Source organism: Ambystoma mexicanum, chromosome 6q, assembly GCF_040938575.1.
Source record: "Ambystoma mexicanum isolate Mex_15411 chromosome 6q, UKY_AmexF1_1, whole genome shotgun sequence".
Taxonomy (NCBI): Eukaryota; Metazoa; Chordata; class Amphibia; order Caudata; family Ambystomatidae; genus Ambystoma; species Ambystoma mexicanum.
In genome coordinates, this window is record NC_090937.1 from 80,714,596 (window position 1) to 80,740,767 (window position 26,172).

The 26,172-nt window shown below is 53.9% G+C and overlaps 1 protein-coding gene across 2 annotated transcripts in view; it reads right to left on the bottom strand.

Annotated features, from left to right (window-relative positions):
- UBA6 (ubiquitin like modifier activating enzyme 6) overlaps positions 1 to 26,172 on the bottom strand; it is a 1,607,755-nt gene that overhangs the window by 1,460,113 nt on the left and 121,470 nt on the right. The gene's annotated exons all lie outside the window — the stretch shown is intronic.

The following is a 26,172-nucleotide window of genomic DNA, read 5'->3' on the forward strand; positions in this document are numbered from 1 at the left end:
TGGTCTGGACGTCCTGGCGAAAGTCTGTCGCCTTGAGCCATCCTCGTTGTCGGAGGCAAACTCTGTTGCCCAGTTGGCGAAATCCGGTATCGGCAATGTCCATTGCCACCGTAATGGCGTGATCCGACGCCACCTCGCCCTCCGGCAGAATTTCTAGGGCCTCTGCCCTTTTGTCATCAAGCAGGAAATCTAGCAGGGGAGCTATCTTGAACCAGAGCTCCCTGTCGTAGCTGGCCACGATCGCTAAGGCATTGGCCGCCTTAATCGTCGTCGCCGCCGACAAGATGACTCGTCGTCCCATAGAGTCCAACTTCTTACCCTCGCTGTCCGGCGGGGAAGTGGAAGTTGACGCTGCCGCGCCCGCTGCCGCCTTCTTAGCCGCTGCCGAGACGACCGAGTCTGGCGTGGGCTGGGCCCTGAGGCACAAGGGGACGGCATCGGGGACTCGGTACTTCTTCTCGTACCTGACCCTCTTGGCGGGTGTCGTGGCAGGGTTCTTGAGGACAACAAGCCCATCGTCCCAGATGTCGTCGAGTAAAGGCACTGCAAGGACTGTCTTCCTCTTAGCCTCTCGTCGTTGGTACAGAAACCCCTCCTTTTTCTGTTCTTCAGGGCAGAGCTGGAAGAGCTCGGATGCCCTGGTTATCATTGCGTGGAAAGAGCCAACCTCGTCGGCTGGGGACGCCCGCGAGGGGGGGTGACATCGGGATGTCTGCTGTGTCATAGCCACCGCCATCGTCCGTCCCCGTCGCCGTATCCTCTCCCGGCGAGGGGGATGAGGGATCCACCGGTCTCGCAGGCACGTCGGGCGGAGCGGGGTGGACTCTCCTCCGCTTGTTCGGAGGGCTTCCCGACAGGCCTAGTTCTGGCTCCTCCGTCGGGGTGCGTGGTAATCTCGTCCTTATCTCGGTACATAAGGATTGGATTGCCAACAAAATGCCCGCCGAGCTATCCTGGGGCTCGGGCAATGGCTGCGACGGACGGGATGGCTTCTCCACTGGGCCCTGTTCGTCGTCGCCATCTTCGATCACGTCAGCAGGGACCGTCCCCTGGGATCGAACCTTCTCGAACCTCTCGTTGAGGTTTATGAACCTCTCGTTGAGGCCTATGGACCTTTCGTTGAGGCTCTTCTCGGTCTCCACCAGTTCCTCCTCAGAGGCTGATTCCGAGTCTGTAACGGCCACCAACCCCCCCCCCCCTCCTCTTTCAGCCGGGGGCTTCACGGGGGTCATAGCGATGATCTGGAAAGAGGATTCCCTCTGCGGCGGCAGGGATACTCTGGGCCCAGAGGCCGTTTCCATTGGCATAGTCTCAGCCGGCTCCGCCAGGGTCGCAGCGACCACTTCGGTAGAGGCCTTAGCCGGGAGGATCAAGGCCCTCACCACCTTAGGTGCATCCTGGGCCTTCGCCTTGGGGGGAGGGTCAATGCCTCGCTCCCCCTTCGAGATCGATCGGGTCCGCTCCAGCGGCCTACCCGGGTTCTCAGACTTCCTCTTCCCCGAACCAGAGCGCTGGCTCGTGGTCGAACGTGCCGGGGAAGTAACGCTCTGCTTGGCAACCGAAGAGCCCGACCTTTCGGCGCTCCCGGAGCCCGCGGACTCGCGGTGCTTGGGCTTCTGTTGGGCCCCCGTCGCCGGGGCGCCCTCAAAGGACTTAGAAGCCCGCTCAGACTTCTTCTTCGCCTTCTCACTTGCTGTGTCCTTCTCCAGCCAGGTGGCGAGGTGGGAACGACGATCTTGTTTGGTCCGTTCCGAAAGGTTCTTTCAGAACGCACAGTCCTTCTCCAAGTGCTTCTTGTCCCCATGGAGGCAGTAGAGACATCGCGCATGCTCGTCCTCCTTGAAAACGTTATATAATCCGCATCCAGGGCAGTTCCTGAACAGCTTGGATACGGGCGTCACGCTCCCTTTGTCCTGGGCCATGTCCATTGAGGTAGGCCGCAGATCTTTCGGAATCCTCCAAGAAGTGTAAACTCAACGAAAACTTCACCCTTGAGGGTCGTAGAAGAATTCTGAAACGGGTCCCCGTTATCGGAAGTAGAAACGGTGGAGCTTGAGGCTCGATTAAACCGAAAAAATGAGAAAATCTCCTGAAAAAAACGTGAAAACGCAGTAAAAAAAACGCGAGAGCTAAACACGAGGACTCCCAACACTTGAGCGTGCGGTAAAAATCTGAGGATGGCTGCCAGAGGCGGGGCTTAGGGAGAGGGCAGTCATTGGCTGGGAGCAGTATGACTCAGTGATTGGTTACTACTAAGAAAGACAGATCAGAAACGAAACTGATACTGATTTTACTGAGGATTCCCAGCCTGACAACAGGGAATAATCATGAGCATGTGAATCCATGCCAGACCCCATGCTGGAGAAGTAGCCTTCTTCGGCTCTTTCGAGGGACCAGGAGGGCCAGCCGTCGAAAATACATCCTTAATTTTTTTTTGTTATGGAACTTTTCCAATTCAGTCGCCTAGGCGGTCTTATCAGGAAAGCATTCGCTTGTTCAGTGAGGAGTCGGAAGATGATGAACAATGAGATTGTTTTGTTGACTTTTTTTCGTAAAGACGAAGAATGACTTGAATCACCTCTAGATCTCGACTGCTTGGCATATTTGGAGAGTTTCAAGAGCCTTTCTGGAGACTTGTCTCCAGCAGAGCTCTTACCTTTGGAGGATTTTCTCTTCGAAGGAGTGGCAGAAGGAGACTTTGAAACTGACAGCGCTAGGGCAAGCTTCGTCCGTTCTACCTTTTAAGGCATTGCTGGTCATCGACTGGCAGGAGTCCTACTGGATGACTTTGTGCTCCTTGCCGAGGCACCAAACACATTCTGTAGTGATCCGTGACTGGCATCTTCGAGTCACAGTGGACAACTCTCGTAAGGCATGTTTTCAACAGAGACATTATAGATAAATTCAATAAGAATAACGAAGTTCGAATCACGGAGGCAAGTCAAACCGTTCTGAGCACATGCTGTGCATGCAGAAAAACAGAACTGAGGCAACGGGCGCAGTGCGTGCTATTTATACCAAATTCGACGTCACGTCTGAAAGTGGGAATGGTAACCGTCGAAAGACATGAGGAACAAGTTACTTACCTGTAACTGTTGTTCTCCAGCAAGGGTCTGGCATTGATTCACATGCTCATGAATATTCCCCGTCAGGCTGGGAATCCTCCGTAAAGAAAAAATCAGTATCAGTTTTGTTTCTGATCTGTCTTTCTTAGTAGTAACCAATCACTGGTCTCTGGGTCATACTGCCCCCAGCCAATGAATTGCCCTCCTCCTAAGACCCTCCCCTGGCAGCCATCCTCAGATTTGGTAGCACTTAAAGTGGCAGTATGACCAAGTGAAGAGCCGCATAGGGGAAGGAGGGAGGGTTCGCATGTGAATCCATGCCAGACCCATGCTGGAGAACAACAGTTACAGGTAAGTAACTTGTTCCTTCTCCAGCATGGGGCCTGGCATGGATTCACATGCTCATGAATATAAGCATACATAGCAGTACACACATGCACAACCACGGGATGTGGCAAGGCTCAACATTAAGCATTACATACACTCAACATTAAGCATCTCTTACCTCCTCACCAGGCTCACCTTAAGCAAACAGGTAGCGCAGCACTGCCTGGCTGACTCTGGACTCCTCCCTGGAATCCAGGTCGACACAGTAGAATCTCATGAAGGTGTGCTTCGACCTCCACATAGCAGCCCTGCAGATGTCCAGCAGGGGCACACTAGACAAGAACGCCATGGTAGCAGGGATCGCTCTGGTCGAATGGGCTCTCGCACGGCAGGGCAAAGGTCGGTTTGCCAACCGGTGACAGTGCATGATGCAGCCGGAGAGCCATCTGGAAATGGAAGCCTTCGAGAGAGCCTGCCCTTGATTTACAGGTCCAAAGTTCACAAACAGCTGTGAAGTCTTCCGAAAACTCTTCGTGCAGTCCACGTAGAACTTCAGCGCTCTAGCTACATCCAGCGAGTGCAAAGTCCTCTGGGCCGGCGACGAAGGCGACGGGAAGAAAACTGGTAACACCAAGGGCTCGTTGAGGTGGAAGTCCGACAGCACCTTGGGCATGAAGGAGGGGTGCGTCCTCAGCACCACCCTCGTTTCGTGAAAAGTCAAGTATGGAGGCTTGCAGGATAGGGCCTGGATCTCTCCCACTCGCCGTGCGGAGGTGATGGCCACAGGAAATGCTGTTTTCCACGACAGGAACTTCAACGGTGCCGAATGCAGAGGCTCGAATGGCGGCCCCATGAGCCTGGTCAGCACCACATTGAGCTCCCACGCCGGGTCCGGAGCCTTCACCGGCGGGAATGAACAGAACAGTCCCTTCATAAACTCCTTCACCAGGCGATGAGACCACAGAGATAATCGTCCCGTAGTTCTGGTGTAGCGGGAGATCTCCGCTAGATGTATTTTGATGGAGGCATGAGCCAGCCCCGCCTCGGCCAGCGACAGCAGGTACGGCAGCACTCGAGGGGCCGTAATTCGCAGGGGTTAATCTTCTGTGCACGGCACCAGACAGAGAACCTCTTCCATTTGTGTCCATAGCACTTGAGAGTTGAGGACGCCCTGGCCTTTGCAAGCACCGCCTTGCAGTCTGCCGGCATATCATACCCTCCAAACTCTAGTGCTGCAGGAGCCAGGCCTGCAAGTTCAGCGACCCCGGGTCGGTATGGAGGATGGCGCCTCCTTCTCTGGGGAAAAGATCTACGTCCGTCGACAGTTTGACTGGGGGGGGACGCTGACAAGTCCAGAAGGTCCGGGAACCAGATCTGCCTCGGCCACGCCAGTGCGACGAGGATCATCCTGCACCGGGACCTCTTCAGTTGGTTGACGAGTCGCAGTAGCAACGGCAATGGAGGGGACGTATACAGGAACAGGCCGTCCCAGGGGAAGGAGAAAGCATTCCCCATGCTCCTCGGCTGTGGAAACCTGCTGGCAAACCTCTTGCACTGGAGTTCGTCGCGTCGCGAACAGGTCGATCAGGGGTTTGCCCCATCGTCAGGAAAGCCGATCCACTTGGTCTTGACGTAGTTCCCACTCGTGGCATGAGCGTATCTCCCTGCTCAGCGAGTCAGCGATGGTCTTCTTTATCCCTGCTAGGTGGAAAGGCACCAGAAACATCCCCTGGGCAACTGCCCAATGCCACAGATCCTGGGCCTCCTTGGATATGGCCGGGGACCTGGTTCCTCCCTGCTTCCGGATGTAGAACATCGTGGTGGTGTTGTCGGTGAAGATCTTCACCACCTTGCCCTTGAGGGACGGGAGAAACGACTTGAGAGCCCAGAACACAGCTCGGCGCTCCAGGATATTGATGTGGAATGACCTCTCTTCCGGGAGCCAAAGGCCTCTTGCGTGCAGATCTCCGGTGTGCGCTCCCCATCCTTCCAGGGAGGCGTCCGTCGTCACCGTCTCCTGGTGTGCTGGGGTCTGAAAGTCTGCTCGCCGCGAGATGCGCGCGGGTGCCCCACCACCGAATAGCTTGGCGAAAGTTATCATTGAGCTGGATCTTGTCTTCGAAGCTGCCCGCCGCTTCCATCCAACGGGCGTCAAGGAACTCCCGCAGCCTGCATAGGTGCACCAGGTAGATGCAAGAGGACATCATGCCAAGAAGGGACTTGATGGACCTCACGCTGGCCACGTCCGTGGCCAGCAGACGCTGCACCTTGCCCATGATGGCCGTCGTCCTTTCCTCCGACGGAGAAGCCAGTCGCGCCACTGTATCGAGCTTTGCTCCCAGAAACAGTGCGACCTGCGACGGAACCAGGTGGGATTTTGGGAAGCTGATGGAGAATCCCAGATCTGTGAGCAGTTGGAGGGTCTTCGCTGTGTGCTCGACAGTGAGCTCCCTTGTCCTTGCTTGGATGAGGCAATCGTCCAGGTAAGGGTAAACATGGACCCCCTGCAGGCGCAGCCGCACCGCTACTGGTGCCAGGCACTTGGTAAATACCCTGGGCGCCGACTTCAATCCGAATGGCAGGGCCTTGAATTGGTAGTGCCGTCCTTGGACTACGAATCTGAGAAACTTTCGATGTCCTTTTAGAATGGGGATGTGGAAGTAAGCAAACTCCAAGTCCAAGGACGATAGGAAGTCGCCTGCCTCCAGCTGTCCCAGCACGTGCTGGAGGGTGACCATCCGGAACTTCTGGGCCTTGATGTATTTGTTTAACCGGCGCAGGTCCAGGATGGGGCACCAAATGCCTGTCTTCTTTCTGACGAGGAAGTACCTTGAGTACACTCCGGAGCCTCTGAGCCTCTTCAGGACGTGCTCGATGGCACCTTTCTTGAGCATCGCCCTTACTTCTAACAGCAGTTGAGGGATGTGATTTTCCTTCCGGGCCACGGGGGGAATGCGGGGGCACTTTAGAAATTTGAGCATGTGCCCGTGGGCCATGGCATCCAGCACCCAACGGTCGGTGGAGATGGACTCCCACACGCTGACAAAACTCGCCAGCCGGCCTCCCACCGGGGTGCTTAGGTGGGGGCCTGACGCTACGGCCGGTTAAGTCCTGCTTTGAGGCGGCCTTGCCACCTTGGCCTCCTTGGCGATGGGATCCTCCTGACTTGCCGCGCCCTCTGTAGGCCTCAACGAGCTGCCTGGCGGTAAGTCGAGGCGCCACCGCCGAAACCTTTGGAGGCACCTTGCTTGCCTCCGGAGGTCCGAAAGGGTGGTCGTCGTCGCTGCAAAACTCCCAAGGCCCGAGCCGTCTCTGTGTCGGCCTTGATGGCCTGAAGTGACTCATCCACTGTTTTCCCAAACAGGTTGTTCCTGTCGAAGGGCATGTCCAAAACTCTGGTTTGCAAGTCCTGGCGGAAATCAGTCGCCTTGAGCCACCCCCACCGTCGAAGGCAAACACTGTTGCCCAACTGGCAGAAACCAGTGTGAGCGATATCCGTAGCCATTGTTATGGCGTGGTCTGACACCACCTCGGCTTCCTGAAGGATCTCCAGGGCCTCCGCCCTCTGGTTGTCCGGGAGAAAGTCCAACAGGGGAGCGATCTTGAACCACAACTCCCTGTTGTAGCGGGCCACAATCGCTAGGGCGTTGGCCACCTTGTCGTCGCCGCAGACGAGATGACTCGTCGTCCCATGGTGTCCAGTTTCTTACCCTCGCCGTTAGGCGGGGAGGTCGAAGTTGAGGCCGTCGCCCTTGCCGCTTTCTTCTTGGCCGCCGCCGAGACGACTGAATCCGGAGTCGGCTGAGCCCTAAGGCACAAAGGGGCGGAATCGGGGACCCGGTATTTCTTCTCGTAAAGGGCCCTTTTGATAGGCGTCGTGGACGGGTTCTTCCGGATAGCAAGTCCCTCGTCCCAGATGTCATCAAGCAACGGCACTGCGAGGACCGTCTTCCTCTTGGCCTTGCAGCGCTGATAGAGGAAGCCTTCCTTCTTCTGTTGTTCGGGGCAGAGCTGGAAAAGCTTGGATGCCCTGGCAATCATGGCGTGGAAGGAGCCAATTTAGTCGGGCGTGGAAGACCGAGGGGGTGGTGATGGAAGGCCCATCTCGTCGTCATCCGTCCCCATCGTGTCTATGTCCGTTCCCGTGTCCTCCCTAGGAACCGGGGAGGGAGATGAAGGTTGAACGGGCCGCGAGGGCTGGAAGGGCGGGGGGATTGAACTCTCCTCCGCTTGCTTGAAGGGCTCCCAGACGGGCCCGGTTCTGCTGGGTCGTCCGTTGGGGGGTAGAGGCAACCTTGTCCTTATCTCCGTGCATAAGGTTTGGATTGCCATCAAAAGGGCCGCCGAGCTGTCCTGAGGCTCGGGCACTGGTTGCGACGGGCGTGATGGTTGCTGCTCCTCCTCCGTCGCTCTCCTCATCCGCCTCCTCTGGGTTTTCCCCGTGGGATCGGACCTCCTCAAACCTCTTGTTGAGGCCCTTCACGACTTCAACCAGTTCCTCCTCATAGGCTGAGTCTGTGTCCGTAATGGCCACCGCCCCCCCTTTTTCCGCCGGGGTCTTCACAGGGGTCTTAACGATGGGCTGGACAGAGGATTCCCTCTGTGGTGGCAGGGCCACCACGACTCCCTCGATAGAGGCCTTAGCAGGGTGAATCAAGGCCTTCACCACCTTGGGCGCGCTTGAGGGCCTCACCTTGGGGGGGAGGGTCACTGTCTCGCTCCCCCTCGGCTGACTCCTTCGAGATCGAACAGGACTTCTCTAGAAGCTTACCCGGGTTCTCAGACTTTCTCTTCCCCGAGCCAGAGCGTTGGCTTGTAGTTGATGGCGTCGGTGAAAGTGTGCCCTGCCTGGCAGCTGAGGAGCACAACCCTTCGGTGCTCCTGGTGCCCGCGGACTCGCGGTGCTTTGCCTTCTGAGGGGCCCCCGTTGCCAGAGCGCCCTCAAAGGACTTAGAAGACCGCTCTGACCTCTTCTTCTTCTTCTCACCCGCTGGGCTCTTTCCTTCCAGCCAGTTGGTGAGGCGGATGCGCTGCTCCTTCATGGTCCGTTCCGACATGTTCTGGCAAAACGCACAGTCCTTCTCCACGTGCGTTTTGTCTTCACGAAGGCAGTAGAGACATCTTGAATTCTCATCCTCCTTGAAAACATTCTGTAATCCGCATCCAGGGCAGTTCCTGAACAGCTTGGATCCGGGCGTCGAGCTTCCCTTATCCTGGGCCATGTCCACGAGGTAGGCCTCAGATCTTCTGGAATCCTCCAAGAAGCGAAACTCGACAAAATCTTTGCCCTTGAGGGGCGTAGGAAAATCCGAGCCGGGTCCCGTTGATCGGAAGTAGAAACGGTGGAGCTTGAGGCTCAATTGACCAAAAAAATGAGATGAAACTCTTTGAAAAATCGCAAAACACAGTAAAAGCTTGAGAGCTAAAGCACGAGGACTCCAAGCACTTGAACGTGCGGTAACAATTTGAGGATGGCTGCCAGGGGAGGGACTTAGGAGGAGGGCAGTCTTTGGCTGGGGGCAGTATGACCCAGAGAGCGGTGATTGGTTACTACTAAGAAAGACAGATCAGAAACAAAACTGATACTGATTTTTTCTTTACCGAGGATTCCCAGCCTGACGACGGGGAATATTCATGAGCATGTGAATCCATACCAGACCCCATGCTGGAGAAACTCAATCCCACACAGCGCCTGTTGAACATTTTTCCAAGATGCCTAGCAGATTATGGATATATCAAAAATGAGGAATCCGTGTGAGGACACAATCCATTAGAAAGTAGGATTTAAGACGCTGTGATCAAGATCAGTACACATTATCCCACCAACGACCAACCCTGCAGCGACAAATTGTCTCCAACTTCACCCTTCACGATGCCCTTTCCCAGCAGCAGTTCAGAGGCACAGAAACACAATCTCTTACAATTCTTTTATATGAAATCACATCTGGGAGGCTGTGTGAAGGGAATTGGGTGACCCTGGGGACATAAAGCCACCACCCGCTCTGTGGTGCAGGCCCCGGAGGAGATACATAAAGTATCCCCAGACTCCAATGTCCCTCAGCAGCTTCAGAAAGAGACCCAGGAACAGAACCCATATCAATCCAGAGTCTGTCGCACCCAGAGATCCCCATGCTCGGCAGTACTCCGAATCCCCATTCGCACTCCACAGGGACAAAATGACCAAGCACCTGGCTGGGGACGAGGTGGGGAAGAAGAGAAATATGTACAAGCAAATATGGCAAGGGGTTTCTGAGTCTTTTCATGGCAGGGACTGCTCTGCCCATCAACAGAATGCAACCATCAGCTTAACTAAGGAATAGGATAGATCTTGCTAAAGAAAGTGTGAAACCTGTAATGGTGCCACCTGTGACGTTTCAGCCCATCACAAGAGTGGCTGTCACCAGAAAGCCAACCAAAACCCAAGTTACTTTTCTTATGTTACTTTATTTCATATATACGAACAGGATGGCATTTAAAGTAGTTCAGAGCAATGAAGGATCAAATAGATAACAAACCTAAGGAAAACCCTCCAGAGATCCAAAGAAATAAAGCTTGGCCAATGTTCATTCAATCCTCCAACCCTTTTCTTTAATCGGTACACAGAACGGTGGGATCAAGTCAATCTTTTAGGACCTTCAATAGTCCAGGAATTTGTCCCACAAATCAGTTGTGGTCATTCCAGGGTCCTGTACCGTATGACTAACACGAAGTCCAGGTCTGGTCTACCATTGTTTTAAGAAGTCGCTGGCTTACTAAGTCCCACAGACCACTCAATGTTCTCTTCCACTGGGCACCTGTTCGAGGTAATGTAAGGCAGATGGAGGAGCATGGCTCTATCCTCCCCACTAAAACGTGCTCTTTCTGGGGTCTCATAACTTGACCACCCTTGTTACTCCCGTTATAATCTCCCACACTTTCACAGTGAAGCAGAACCATCTTGAACCTCCTAGCTTCGGTGCCGGCGCTCCACCAACCTGGTACAACAGAACCTTTCTATATTGGCTAATTGGTCACACTTCTCCACTGTCCCCTTTTTCTAGACGTTATCTTCTTTACCTCCCTTAGAGTATAGTTTCAAAAACACCCTCAGTATCTCTTTCTCCCCATACAGCGACACTATTCCCAACTTTTACTTTACATTAACTTTTTCCCCCCTTTTCAGCACAACAGTGTTCACGCTCTAGATCTCTTTCTCAATGAACACCTTCACCCCCTTCGGAATGCACATTCCCCCTCCTCTTGAGTGGGAAATCTGAAAAACTATATCCAGCTGCTTTTTAGTCAAAGTAAATGACGTCTTTGAACTGTCCTGATCGTGTATCTCTATCAAATCCTTCACGCTATCAAATCCTTAACTATTTGTATTGAATGTCTGGAAAGAATTTCCCGAAGAGGGAAAAGTATCAATTTCTACACCTGATGGTTTTAGGTCTGGCTATTGGTTGCATTAGCTCTCCTAACTGTTCTCCAACAGACATTTTGGAGAAGGGGGAGAGGGGGAATACAATGTGCATGTCCACAGTCTTCAAGTACGGCCTCAGTGAGATCAGTGTGCAACCACTGAATACAACATCTTCAAGCTTAGGGCAGCACCAGGCCCATTCGACCATCCTCTTGACATTCCCCAAAGTTAGGCAGGCAACATCATTACAGGACTGATCACAGGAGATGCTTTTCCCAAGTTCTAATGGACAGACCGCTACAAATCTTAGCAAATGCTTTCTGCAAAGGTGATGAATGGTGGCAAGTCCTTAATTGCAGCGGCTCGCTAGAAACACCAAGGTTCACGGGCTCCAGAGCAGGCAGGTATTAGCCATCTCACTGCATCTCAGCAAGGACCAGCAGCAACACGAAATGAACACGGCAGCGCCACAAAAAAGGAATACAAAAAATGGCAGACCACCTTAAAGAAGTATCGGCCATTCAGAACGGTGAAGGCAAGTGGAAATTGTTGGCAAATTAGTTTTAAACACAAGCGGCCCATTGGCCATGCTCATACTGTCAGGCGTTAAGGCAGAATTCCAATTTCCCTTGGAATATTTGATTTTTGACTACCTTTTTCCCTCACAGCCAAGCTTCATCTAAAGCCTCTATTTTATGCTCTTCCATACGAGATGTGCCCAAACAGTACCCCCATAGTTTTCTTAGATGGATTGCCCGATTAGTCAAGTGGTTAGGCTCATAGTGTGTTTGTGTCTCTCTCTCTCTCTGTGTCTCCCCCCCCCAAAATTCTGAAAATCGAGATGCAATGGGAACCTAAAGATGGAATTGGGAGGGTGCCTTACACTCACTCCGTTTGATTTGCTTAGTCAAACTCACTGTCCCTTTACCTTTTCTTCTCAACCTACCTCATCTAACTCCTAACAATCTTCTGTCCTTCCAATGTTCACTCCTCCTGTCTCCACCCTCTGAATATCAACACTCTTCCTCTTCCCACGACTGTTCCTCCTCCTCCTCCTTCTCCCACAACAACTCTTCCTCCTTCTCCCACAATTACTTTTCCTCCTCCGTCTCCCACAATTACTCTTCCTACTCCTCCCACGACTAGCACTCTTCCCACGACTAGCACTCTTCCCACGACTAGCACTCTTCCCATGACTAGTACTCCTCCTCCTCCCACAACTGCTCTTCCTCCTCCTCCCACAACTGCTCTTCCTCCTCCTCCCACAACTGCTCTTCCTCCTTCTCCCACTACTGCTCTTCCTCCTCCCACTACTGCTCTTCCTCCTCCTTCTCCGACTAGTACTCTTCCCACGACTAGCACTCCTCCTCTTCCCACGAATAGTACTCCTCCTCCCACAACTGCTCTTCCTCCTCCTTCCACAACTGCTCGTCGTCATCCTCCCACAACTGCTCGTCGTCCTCCTGACTGCTCTTCCTCCTCCCACGACTACTCTTCCTCCTCCTCCCACGACTACTCTTCTTCCTCCTCCTCCCACGCCTACTCTTCCTACTACTCCTCCCACGACTGCTCTTCCTCCTCATCCTCCTCCTCCCATGACTACTCTTCCTCCTCCTCCCACGACTACTCTTCCTCCTCCCACGACTACTCTTCTTCCTCCTCCTCCCACGCCTACTCTTCCTACTACTCCTCCCACGATTGCTCTTCCTCCTCATCCTCCTCCGACTGCTCTTCCTCCTCCTCCGACTGCTCTTCCTCCTCCGACTGCTCTTCCTTCTCCTCCGACTGCTCTTCCTTCTCCTCCGACTGCTCTTCCTTCTCCTCCGACTGCTCTTCCTTCTCCTCCGACTGCTCCTCTTCCTCCCACTACTGCACCTCCTCCTCCTTCTCCCACTACTGCTCTTCCTCCTCCCACAACTACTCTTCCTCCTCCCACAACTACTCTTCCTCCTCCTCCTCCCACAACTACTCTTCCTCTACCTCCTTCTCCTTCTCCTTCAACTACTCTTCCTCCTCCTCCTTCACCCACAACTACTCTTCCTCGTCCTCCTTCTCCCACAACTACTCTTCCTCCTCCTCCTCCCCACAATTACTTTTCCTCTTCCTACCCCTCCCACAACTAGTACTCTTCCCACGACTAGTAGTCTTCCTCCTCCCAAGATGTCTGCTCTTCCTCCTCCTCCCACGTCTACTCTTCCTCCTCCCACTCCCACATCTGCTCTTCCTCCTCCTCCGACTACTCTTTCTCCTCCCACGACTACTCTTTCTCCTCCCACGACTACTCTTTCTCCTCCCACGACTACTCTTTCTCCTCCCATGACTACTTTTCCTCCTCCTCCCACGACTACTTTTCCTCCTCCTCCCACGACTACTTTTCCTCCTCCTCCGACTGCACTTCCTCCCCACTGACTGCTCTTCCTCCTCCTCCCACTGACTGCTCTTTCTCCTCCTCCCACTGACTGCTCTTTCTCCTCCTCCCACTGACTGCTCTTTCTCCTCCTCCCACTGACTGCTCTTTCTCCTCCTCCCACTGACTGCTCTTCCTCCTCCCACTGACTGCTCTTCCTCCTCCTCCCGCTCACTACTCTTCCTCCTCCTCCCGCTCACTACTCTTCCTCCTCCTCCCGCTCACTACTCTTCCTCCTCCTCCCGCTCACTACTCTTCCTCCTCCTCCTCCCGCTCACTACTCTTCCTCCCGCTCACTACTCTTCCTCCTCCTCCCGCTCACTACTCTTCCTCCTTCCGCTCACTACTCTTCCTCCTCCTCCCGCTCACTACTATTTCTCCTCCTCCTACGACTAGTACTCCTCCCACGACTAGTACTCCTCCCACGACTGCTCTTCCTCCTCCTCCCACGACTACTCTACCTCCTGCAACTAATCGTCCTCCTCCGTCCGCTCTTCCTCCAATGTCTGCACTTCCTCCTCCCCATCTGCTCTTCTTCCTCCTCCCACGACTATTCTACCTCTCGCAACTACTAGTCGTCCTCTTGATTACTCTTCCTCCTCCGACTAGCACTCCTCCAACTACTACTCCTCCCCCGACTGCTCTTCCTCCTCCCCCGACTGCTCTTCCTCCTCCCCCGACTGCTCTTCCTCCTCCTCCCACGGCTGCTCCTCCTCCTCCTCCTCCTCCTCCTCCCACAACTACTCTTCCTCCTCCTCCTTCTCCCACAACTACTCTTCCTCTTCCTCCTTCACCCACAACTACTCTTCCTCGTCCTCCTCCCACAACTACTCTTCCTCGTCCTCCTCCCAACAATTACTTTTCCTCTTCCTACCCCTCCCATGACTAGTACTCTTCCCACGACTAGTACTCTTCCTCCTCCCAAGACATCTGCTCTTCCTCCTCCTCCCACGCCTACTCTTCCTCCTCCCACTCCCACATCTGCTCTTCCTCCTCCTCCGACTACTCTTCCTCCTCCCACTACTTTTCCTCCTCCTCCTCCTACGACTACTTTTCCTCCTCCTCCTCCTCCCACGACTACTTTTCCTCCTCCTCCGACTGCTCTTCCTCCTCCTCCCACGACTGCTCTTCCTCCTCCTCCCACGACTACTCTTCCTCCTCCTCCCACTGACTGCTCTTCCTCCTCCTCCCACTGACTACTCTTCCTCCTCCTCCTCCCACTGACTACTCTTCCTCCTCCCACGACTACTCTTCCTCCTCCTCCTCCCACGACTACTCTTCCACCTCCTCCCACGACTACTCTTCCACCTCCTCCCACGACTACTCTTCCACCTCCTCCCACGACTACTCTTCCACCTCCTCCCATGACTACTCTTCCACCTCCACCTCCTCCGACTACTCTTCGACCCCCACCGACTACTCTTCCACCCCCACCGACTACTCTTCCACCTCCACCGACTACTCTTCCACCTCCACCGACTACTCTTCCTACTCCTCCTCCCATGACTACGTGTCCTCCTCCCACGACTACTCTTCCTCCTCCCACGACTACTCTTCCTCCTCCCACGACTACTCTTCCTCCTCCCACGACTACTCTTCCTACTCCTCCTCCTCCCATGACTACGTGTCCTCCCACGACTCCTTCGCCTAGGACTACTCTTCCTCCTCCCCCCACGACTACTCTTCTTCCTCCTCCTCCTCCCACGACTACTCTTCCTCGTCTTCCTCCACCCCTCCTCCTACTACTCTTCCTCCTCCCACTACTACTCTTCCTCCGCCTCCCACGACTACTCTTCTTCCTCCTCCTGCTCTTCCTACTACTACTCCTCCCACGACTATTCTTCCTCCTCTCCCATAACCACGACCACTACTACTCTTCCTCCTCTGCCCGCGGCTACTCTTCCTCCTCTGCCCGCGGCTACTCTTCCTCCTCTGCCCGCGGCTACTCTTCCTCCTCTGCCCGCGGCTACTCTTCCTCCTCTGCCCGCGGCTACTCTTCCTCCTCTGCCCGCGGCTACTCTTCATCCTCTTCCTAGTCATCCTCCTCCTCCACCCACGACTACTCTTCCTCCTCCTCCGGCAACTCTTCCTCCTCCTCTCACAACTAATCTTCCTCCTACTCCTCTCACATGTCAGGACTTGATGGTCGTGTAGGCGATGATACCTCTGTCCCCAAGTTCCACTCGAGCAAACAGTCAATATACTGCCCGAGCAGCCCTTGAGGCCACAGGTGGTGAATGTCATCAGCCGGAACCAGGAATGCCGGAAGATGGGCCGGCAGGGTTGACGACAAGGTTGCAGCCTGGCAAAGCACTTGAAGGATGGAATCACCACCTGATACGGAACCTGGTACTGTGAGCCAAACTAGATGGCACGTGATGCAGAGAGCTGAATTCAAACCAAAGGATAATCCAATTGCAGTCCAGGAGAAAAGCCAAGGTCGTGTCCAGGGGGAGCGGTTCAAGACAAGGTACCAAACAAGGGAAATCCAAGAAGCAGTCCGTGGGAGTAGCCGAGGTCAAAACCAGGAAGAAGCAGGTCCAGGCGAGGTACAAAAGAGGAAGCGGTTCGGAATCCAAAGGCAAAATCCAAGATCAAGGGTAGCAGCGTCCGTAGTCCAACCAAGATCAGCTGTGAAGCGTGGATGGGAGTTCGTGCGTCACTTTTGAACGCTCGCTCCAGTGATCACGTGACTCACACACGTGATTGGCGCACACGCGATTGGACGCGTGGAGGAAGAACGTCCAAGCGTCGGCAGCGGAGACGCGGAATGCTCATGGCGCGTCTCCACGGCAACCGCCAATGCAGGAATGGAGAGCGAGGCATAAACCAGCGTCACAGAGTTCGGCCAGCCCCTTGTCGGCAAACCTGAAGGCGAGAATGTGCAATGGTGCGTGTGGTGTCTTGTTGTGTACTATGATTCTGCCGTATATTGATGGAATTACGGGATGCAATAGGAGGGCTTGTGGATGTGGATGGGGGCGTGACATCACAACTAATCTTCCTCCTCCTCCTCTCACAACTAATCTTCCTCATCCTCCTCTCACAACTAATCTTCCTCCTCCTCCGACTACTCTTCCTCCTCCATCTACAACTTCTCTTCCTACTCCTCCTCCGACTTCTCTTCCTACTCCTCCTCCGACTTCTCTTCCTACTCCTCCGACTTCTCTTCCTACTCCTCCTCCGACTTCTCTTCCTACTCCGACTTCTCTTCCTCCTCGTCCTCCTCCTCCCATGACTTCTCTTCCTCCTCGTCCTCCTCCCATGACTTCTCTTCCTCCTCGTCCTCCTCCTCCCATGACTTCTCTTCCTCCTCCTCCTCCTCCTCCCATGACTTCTCTTCCTCCTCCTCCTCCTCCTCCCATGACTTCTCTTCCTCCTCCTCCTCCTCCCATGACTTCTCTTCCTCCTCCTCCCATGACTTCTCTTCCTCCTCCTCCTCCTCCTCTCACAGCTACTATTCTTCCTCCTCCTCTCACAGCTACTATTCTTCCTCCTCCTCCTCTCACAGCTACTCTTCTTCCTCCTCCTCTCACAGCTACTCTTCTTCCTCCTCCTCTCACAGCTACTCTTCTTCCTCCTCCTCTCACAGCTACTCTTCTTCCTCCTCCTCTCACAGCTACTCTTCTTCCTCTTCCTCCTCCTCCTGTCAAGGTTCCTGCCCTGCATGTCCCCAGCCCTCCAAGATGTCAGGCTGGAGCCAGGCCACGATCACCTACATGGCCCTCAAGGGCCTCTCCATCCCTCCAAAGACCCACTTGGAGTCAGACTTGGCGCTTTTGGCACCAGACTCACTCACTCCCATAGGATAACATTGGGGATTAGACTTGTAATGCATTGATGGGGACAAGATGGATGCCCCCACATATTTCAGTTCCCAGAACTGCATGTGCAGTTTAGTCTTTTGGGTGTGGTTCAGCCTAGAGTCACCTGGGATACCCAGAGACTATTTAAGCCACACCCAGGCAGAGAAACATGCTTTGCGTTTTCTGCACCTGCAGCGTGACGCTCACATTGTTCGGATTGGTCTCCAGTAGGCCTGCATTTTTCTTCTGCACTCAGCTCCTGCAAGAACAAGAACACTGTTAGGAACAGCCTTACCTTGCAGCGCTTCTGCCCATCATTCATCGCTTCTTCTGTTCTGCGGGCATCTTCGGCGGTGTCATTCCCATCCCGGCACGCCGCTTCCTAAGGAAAAGGTAAAAGAACAGGAAAAAGGCATTAGTAAGCATTCTGCAAATCTTTGCTTATTTTTAAATACTGTACAAGCTTCAAACGCTTACCTGAATCCCAGCCGCCCCAGGGGAACTCGGTCTCCGGAACTTCTCATCCATCTGCAAGAGGGAAAAGACACTCCAGGTTAGCGTGGAAACATCTAGAGGCGCCGCATACCGCGCTTACCCACCGCATTTGTTCTTCATAACCGACATTCACGCAGAAAAACATCGCGGCACCTAAAAGACACAGAGAAAGAACTCAGTTCAATGGAAATACGAAAGGGGTGCATCGCGCTCTCACTCACCCTAGCGCTACTCATCTCAGCAGCACGCCGCCATCCCCGGACGCCGGTCATCATCTAAGGAAGGAAAGGAACAAAGTTAGAGACCCGTTCAAAGGACTATTATACTTACCTGTCGGACTCTTGCCAGTGAAGTAACTAGGCAGCAACGAGCCCGCATCAATCTACACGCCCCTGCGCTGAAAGCAGGACGGAGAGCACACTATCCAAGAAAACAAGGTGAGCTGTGGATCAAAGGGAAGGGTTGGACCCCCGGGGAAGAAGGGGTTCAAGCACACAGACAATAGAGAGTTAAACTCTACCAATCCTGTGTTTCAGGCCCAGTCTCCAGTCGAATAGCCTCCAGGGAAGGGTTCATGGTCGTAAGAGTTCAGAACAGGCTGAGTGACGTCCCCGTGGATACCAGGTGAGCATTACACCTCCTCCCATGACTACTCTTCCTCCTCCTCCCACGACTACTCTTCCTCCTCCTCCCACAACTACTCTTCCACCTCCTCCCTTGACTACTCTGCCTTCTCAAACTCCTCCCACGACTCCTCCCACAACTACTCTTCCTCCTCCTCTTCCTACTCCTCTTCCTCCTATGACTACTCTTCCTCTTCCTCCTCCCAGCATTTTTTCCTCCTCCTCCCACGACTACTCTTCCTCCTCCTCCCACGACTACTCTTCCTCCTCCTCCCACAACTACTCTTCCTCCTCCTCCCACAACTACTCTTCCTCCTCCTCCCACAACTACTCTTCCTCCTCCTCCCACAACTACTCTTCCTCCTCCTCCCACAACTACTCTTCCTCCTCCTCCCACAACTACTCTTCCTCCTCCTCCCACAACTACTCTTCCTCCTCCTCCCACAACTACTCTTCCTCCTCCTCCCACAACTACTCTTCCTCCTCCTCCCACAACTACTCTTCCTCCTCCTCCCACAACTACTCTTCCTCCTCCTCCCACAACTACTCTTCCTCCTCCTCCCACAACTACTCTTCCTCCTCCTCCTCCTACAACTACTCTTCCTCCTCCTCCTCCTCCCACAACTACTCTTCCTCCTCCTCCCACAACTACTCTTCCTCTTCCTCCTCCTCCTCCCACAACTACTCTTCCTCTTCCTCCTCCTCCTCCCACAACTACTCCTCCTCCTCCCACAACTCCTCCTCCTCCTCCCACAACTACTCCTCCTCCTCCTCCTCCCACAACTACTCCTCCTCCAACTACTCCTCCTCCTCCTCCTCCTCCCACAACTACTCCTCCTCCTCCTCCCACAACTACTCCTCCTCCTCCTCCCACAACTACTCCTCCTCCTCCTCCTCCCACAACTACTCCTCCTCCTCCTCCTCCCACAACTACTCCTCCTCCTCCTCCTCCCACAACTACTCCTCCTCCTCCTCCCACAACTACTCCTCCTCCTCCTCCTCCCACGACTACTCTTCCTCCTCCTCCTCCCACAACTACTCTTCCTCCTCCTCCCACGACTACTCTTCCTCCTCCTCCCACGACTACTCTTCCTCCTCCCACGACTACTCTTCCTCCTCCCACGACTACTCTTCCTCCTCCTCCTCCTCCCACAACTACTCTTCCTCCTCCTGCTCCCACAACTACTCTTCCTCTTCCTCCTCCTCCTCCTCCCACGAATACTCTTCCTCCTCCTACTCCCCCTCCTACTACTATTCTTCCTCCCACACCCTCAACTACTCTGCATACTCCTCCCACGACTACTCTTCCTCCCACGACGACTCCTACGACTACTTGTCCACCCATGACTACTCCTCTTCCTCCTCCCACGACTACTCTTTACTCCTCCTCCTCCCACGACTACTCTTCTTACTCCTCCCACGACTACTCTTCCTCCTCCTCCGACTACTCTTCCTCCTCCTCCCACGACTACTCTTCTTACTCCTCTTCCCACGACTGCTCCTCCTCCGACTACTCCCTCCTCCTGCGACTACTCTTCTTACTCCTCCTCCCACGACTACTCTTCCTCCTCCTCCAAACTCCTCCTCCTCCCACAACTACTCTTCCTCCTCCTCCCACCACGACTCTTCCTCCTCCTCCCACCACGACTCTTCCTCCTCCTCCCACCACAACTCTTCCTCCTCCTCCCACCACAACTCTTCCTCCTCCTCCCACCACGACTCTTCCTCCTCCTCCCACGACTACTCTTCTTCCTCCGCCCACGACTACTCTTCCTCCTCCGCCCACGACTACTCTTCCTCCTCCGCCCACGACTACTCTTCCTCCTCCGCCCACGACTACTCTTCCCCTGACTACTCCTCCTCCTGCCATGACTACTACTACTCCTCCTCCCATGACTACTACTCCCATTACTACTACTACTCCTCCCACAACTACTCCTCCTCTTCCTCCTCCTCCTCCTCCCACGACTACTCTTCCTCCTCCTCCTCCTCCTCCACCGACGACTACTCTTCCTCCTCCTCCGGCTACTCTTCATCCTCCTCCTCCGGCTACTCTTCATCCTCCTCCTCCGCTCAACTAATCCTCCTCCTCCTCCCCCTCCTACTACTCTTCCTCCTCCTTCCACGACTACTCTTCCTCCTCCCCAGACTACTCTTCCTCCTCCATTTACGACTACTCTTCCTACTCCACCGACTTCTCTTCCTCCTCGTCCTTCTCCGATGACTTCTCATCCTCCTCCTCCTCCCATGACTTCTCTTCCTCCTCCCATGACTTCTCTTCCTCCTCCTCCTCCTCCCATGACTTCTCTTCCTCCTCCTCCTCCCATGACTTCTCTTCCTCCTCCTCCCATGACTTCTCTTCCTCCTCCTCCTCCCCCCATGACTTCTCTTCCTCCTCCCCCCATGACTTCTCTTCCTCCTCCTCCCCCCATGACTTCTCTTCCTCCTCCTCCTCCCATGACTTCTCTTCCTCCTCCTCTCACAGCTACTCTTCCTCCTCCTCCTCCTCTCACAGCTACTCTTCCTCCTCCTCCTCTCACAGCTACTCTTCTTCCTCCTCCTCCTCCTCTCACAGCTACTCTTCTTCCTCCTCCTCTCACAGCTACTCTTCTTCCTCCTCCTCTCACAGCTACTCTTCTTCCTCCTCCTCTCACAGCTACTCTTCTTCATCATCATCCTCCTCCTCCTGTCAAGATTCCTGCCCTGCATGTCCCCAGCCGTCCAAGATGTCAGGCTGGATCCAGGCCACGATCACCTACATGGCCCTCAAGGGCCTCTCCATCCCTCCAAAGACCCACTTGGAGTCAGACTTGGCGCTTTTGGCACCAGACTCACTCACTCCCATAGGATAACATTGGGGATTAGACTTGTAATGCATTGATGGGGACAAGATGGATGCCCCCACATATTTCAGTTCCCAGAACTGCATGTGCGGTCTAGTCTTTTGGGTGTGGTTCAGCCTAGAGACACCTGGGATACCCAGAGACTATTTAAGCCACACCCAGGCAGAGAAACATGCTTTGCGTTTTCTGCACCTGCAGCGTGACGCTCACAGTGTTCGGATCGGTCTCCAGTAGGCCTGCATCTTTCTTCTGCACTCAGCTCCTGCAAGAACAAGAACACTGTTAGGAACAGCCTTACCTTGCAGCGCTTCTGCCCATCATTCATCGCTTCTTCTGTTCTGCGGACATCTTCGGCGGTGTCATTCCCATCCCAGCACGCCGTTTCCTAAGGAAAAGGTAAAAAAACAGGAAAAAGGCGTTAGTAAGCATTCTGCAAATCTTTGCTTATTTTTAAATAGTGTACAAGCTTCAAACGCTTACCTGAATCCCAGCCGCCCTAGGGGAACTCTGTCTCCGGAACTTCTCATCCATCTGCAAGAGGGAAAAGACACTCCAGGTTAGCGTGGAAACATCTAGAGGTGCCGCATACCGCGCTTACCCACCGCATTTGTTCTTCATAACCGGCATCCACGCAGAAAACATCGCGGCACCTAAAAGACACAGAGAAAGAACTCAGTTCAATGGAAATACGAAAGGGGTGCATCGCGCTCTCACTCACCTTCAGCGCTACTCATCTCAGCAGCACGCTGCCATCCCCGGACGCTGGTCATCATCTAAGGAAGGAAAGGAACAAAGTTAGAGACCCGTTCAAAGGACTATTATACTTACCTGTCGGACTCTTGCCAGTGAAGTAACTAGGCAGCAACGAGCCCGCATCAATCTACACGCCCCTGCGCTGAAAGCAGGACGGAAAGCACACCATCCAAGAAAACAAGGTGAGCTGTGGATCAAAGGGAAGGGTTGGACCCCCGGGGAAGAAGGGGTTCAAGCACACAGAGACAATATGGAGTTAAACTCTACCAATCCTGTGTTTCAGGCCCAGTCTCCAGTCGAATAGCCTCCAGGGAAGGGTTCATGGTCGTAAGAGTTCAGAACAGGCTGAGTGACGTCCCCGTGGATACCAGGTGAGCGTTACACCTCCTCCCATGACTACTCTTCCACCTCCTCCCACAACGACTCTTCCTTCTCCGCCCACAACGACTCTTCCTCCTCCGCCCACGACTACTCTTCCTCCTCCGCCCACGACTACTCTTCCTCCTCCGCCCACGACTACTCTTCCTCCTCCGCCCACGACTACTCTTCCTCCTCCGCCCACGACTACTCTTCCTCCTCCGCCCACGACTACTCTTCCTCCTCCTCCGACTCCTCCCCCGACTACTCCTCCTCCTGCCATGACTACTACTCCTCCTCCTTCTCCTCCCATGACTACTACTACTCCCATTACTACTACTACTCCTCCTTCTCCTCCCACAACTACTCTTCCTCTTCCTCCTCCTCCTCCTCCTCCTCCTCCTCCTCCTCCTCCTCCTCCTCCTCCTCCCACGGCTACTCCTCTGGCTACTCCTCCTCCTCCTCCTCCTCCCATGACTACTATTCCTCTTCTTCTTCTGCCTCCTCCTGCCACGCTGACTCTTCCTTCTCAGACTACTCTTCCTACGCCTTCTCACATGACTCCCCCATACTACTACTCAGTCAGCCTCCTTACAACCACTACCAGCCTTCACACATCACGTCTCATAAACACGCTCACTGTAACTAAATAACCACAATCACTCTTAAGCAAATGCCTCAACTGCTCCAAAACACTCCTCCACAATCAGCTGCGCCTTCCTTCCTCCTGCTGATCTTTTGGGTCACTGCCCACCTTTTCCGATACACCCACACTTCCAGTTTCCTGTCCCAGGCCTATGTACCTATCCACGCATTAGGGTTGGTCATCTGTCCCTAACCAATTACCTGGCTTTTGACCAAAATTGCTTAAAAGCGGGTCTTATCCACACCCACTTTCTCTGCACTGGCTTGCTGCCAAGTATGACCATAAGGTTCGCTTTGGGGGGGTTGGGGGGGGGGAGTCGTCATACTGGCAGGGGCACCTAAGGCAAGTCTGGTGATCTCCAATCGGAAGACCTGACATCCAATTCCTGCAGGCTCAGGCCCATGGCTGGATCTTAAATAATCAGACCTCCCTGCCTGGGGCATGCTGGTTCCCACTCCACCAGTATACCATTACAGAAGTCTTCAGGAGGGGGGTTATTGCAGACCCCTAACATATGGACCACCCCTGGAACTGTTCACCCCATCTGTACTGGGACTGACTTTTGGACTCTGGGATTCATCTTTCCTTCCTCTGGGGTTGCTTGTGGGTAGCATCTGGATCCTCATCTGAGGGTCACCGCTTCAGACTGATCCATTCCATTATTTTTATACAACCAGACCATTGGGCCCTCAAATGTTTGTACTCTTTGCAAAGAGGAGACATTTTCTGCAAGCCTTTATACCATTGAGGCCCATTTAACTGTCTTACCTATTATTTTCTAAAGAGACATGAAAAGCCTTACTTACCTTTTAGAAGTTCTCTCCAGCCATTCAAGAACTGGTAAAAATATTTAGAGACTTTAAACCATGGTTGCTTGATTTTCACATTTATCTTACAAAGTTTTACTTGTGTGCAACTGTAGTGGTTTTTGCCTTGGCTATATAAAGATTATATGTTCCTAAGAATATATTGTATGGACAGTTTCTTTATGCGTTTGTATCAAAATGTTATCTGTATCTTCTGACCACGCTGCTCCCCACCAACGTGTTAGACATGGGATGCGCTGCCCCTTGGAGAGCGCAGTATACTCAAAAGAAAATCCTATGAACTAAGAGAGGCGGATGTACCTATGCTTTGGAAACAGTGCATAAGGAAAATCATTGTAAACATCAAGACGGCCAGCTGCTGTCATCCTCGCAACCTCATTGAGCACATTGGTGAACCTGTGGAAGTAGGAACAAGTTACTTACCTGTAACTGTTGTTCTCCAGCATGGGTCTGGCATGGATTCACATGCTCATGAATATTCCCCGTCGTCAGGCTGGGAATCCTCGGTAAAGAAAAATCAGTATCAGTTTCGTTTCTGATCTGTCTTTCGTAGTAGTAACCAATCACTGACCTCTGCGTCATACTGACCACAGCCAATGACTGCCATCTCCCTAAGCTCCGCCTCTGGCAGCCATCTTCAGATTTGGTAGCACGTGAAGTGGCAGTATGACCAAGTGAAGAGCCGCAGAGGGGTAGGCGGGAGGGTTCGCATGTGAATCCATGCCAGACCCATGCTGGAGAACAACAGTTACAGGTAAGTAACTTGTTCTGTCTCCAGCATGGGGTCTGGCATGGATTCACATGCTCATGAATAAAAGAATACATAGCAGTACACACATGCACAACCACGGGAGGTGGCAAAGGCTCAACATTAAGCATTACATCCAAAACTCTAAGCAATTCTTACCTCCTCACCAGGCTCACCTTAGGCGAACAGGTTGCGCAGCACTGCTTGGCCGACCCTGGACTCCTCCCTGGAATCCCGATCAACGCAGTAGAATTTCGTGAAGGTGTGCGTCGACCTCCACGTAGCAGCCCTGCAGATGTCCAGCAAGGGCACACCAGATAGGAACGCCGTGGTAGCTGCGATCGCTCTGGTGGAATGGGCTCTCGGACGGCCAGGCAGCGGTCGGTTTGCCAACCGATGACAGTACATGATACAGCCAGAGAGCCATTTGGAAATGGAAGCCTTCGAGAGAGCCTTCCCCCAATTGACAGGTCCAAAGTTCACAAAAAGTTGTGACGTCTTCCGAAAACTCTTCATGCGGTCCACGTAGAACTTCAGCGCTCTAGCCACATCCAGCGAGTGCAAAGTCCTCTCAGCCGGTGACGAAGGCGACGGGTAGAAAACAGGCAACACCAAGGGTTCGTTGAGGTGGAAGTCTGACGGCACCTTGGGCATGAAGGAGGGGTGCGTCCTGAGCACTACCCTCATGTCGTGAAAAGTCAAGTACGGGGGCTTGCAGGAAAGGGCCTGGATCTCTCCCACCCGTCGTGCGGAGGTGATGGCCACAAGAAACACTGTTTTCCACAACAAGAACTTCAACAGGGCTGAGTGCAGAGGCTCGAACGGAGGTCCCATGAGCTTGGTCAGCACCATGTTGAGCTCCCATGCCAGGGCCGGGGCCTTCACAGGTGGGAACGATCTGAACAGTCCCTTCATGAATTCTTTCACCAGACGATGAGACCACAAAGACGTCCGTCCCGTGGTTCTGGTGTATCGGGAGATCGCAGCAAGATGAATCTTGATGGAAGCGTGCGCCAGTCCAGCCTTGGCCAGCGTCAGCAGGTACGGCAGTACTTGAGGAGCCGTAATCTGTAGAGGGTTAATCTTCTGTGCGTGACACCAGACAGAGAACCTCTTCCATTTGTGTCCGTAGCATTTAAGAGTTGAGGACGCCCTGGCCTTTGCAAGAACCTCTCTGCAGTCGGCCGGTATGTCGTAACCTCCAAACTAACGCTGCAGGAGCCAGGCCTGCAAGTTCAGCGACTTCGGGTCGTGATGGAGGATGGCGCCTCCTTCCCTGGAGAGAAGATCCGCGTCCACTGGCAGCATGATTGACGGGGACGCTGACAAGTCCAGAAGGTCCAGGAACCATATCTGCCTCGGCCACGCAGGTGCGACGAGGATCATCCTGCACCGTGACCTCTTGAGCTGGTTGAGGAGCCGGATCAGCAGCGGCAATGGAGGGAACGCGTATAGAAACAGGCCCTCCCAGGGGGAACGAGAAAGCATCGCCCATGCTCCTCGGCTGGGGAAACCTGCTGGCGAACCTCTGGCACTTGGAGTTCGTCGCCGTCGCGAACAGACCTATCTGGGGTGTGCCCCACCGTCGGAAGAGGCGGTCCACTAGATCCTATCATAGTTCCCCACTCGTGGCACGAGTGCAGCTCTCTGCTGAGCAAGTCGGCGATGGTGTTTTTTTATTCCTGCCAGATGAAACGGCACCAGAAACATCCCTTGGGCAACGGCCCGATGCCACAGATCCTGCGCCTCCTTGGACAGGGCTGGGGATCTGGTACCGCCCTGCTTCCTGGTGTAGAACATGGTGGTGGTGTTGTCGGTGAAGATCCTCACCGACGTGCCCTTGAGGGACGGAAGAAAGGGCCTGAGGGCCCAA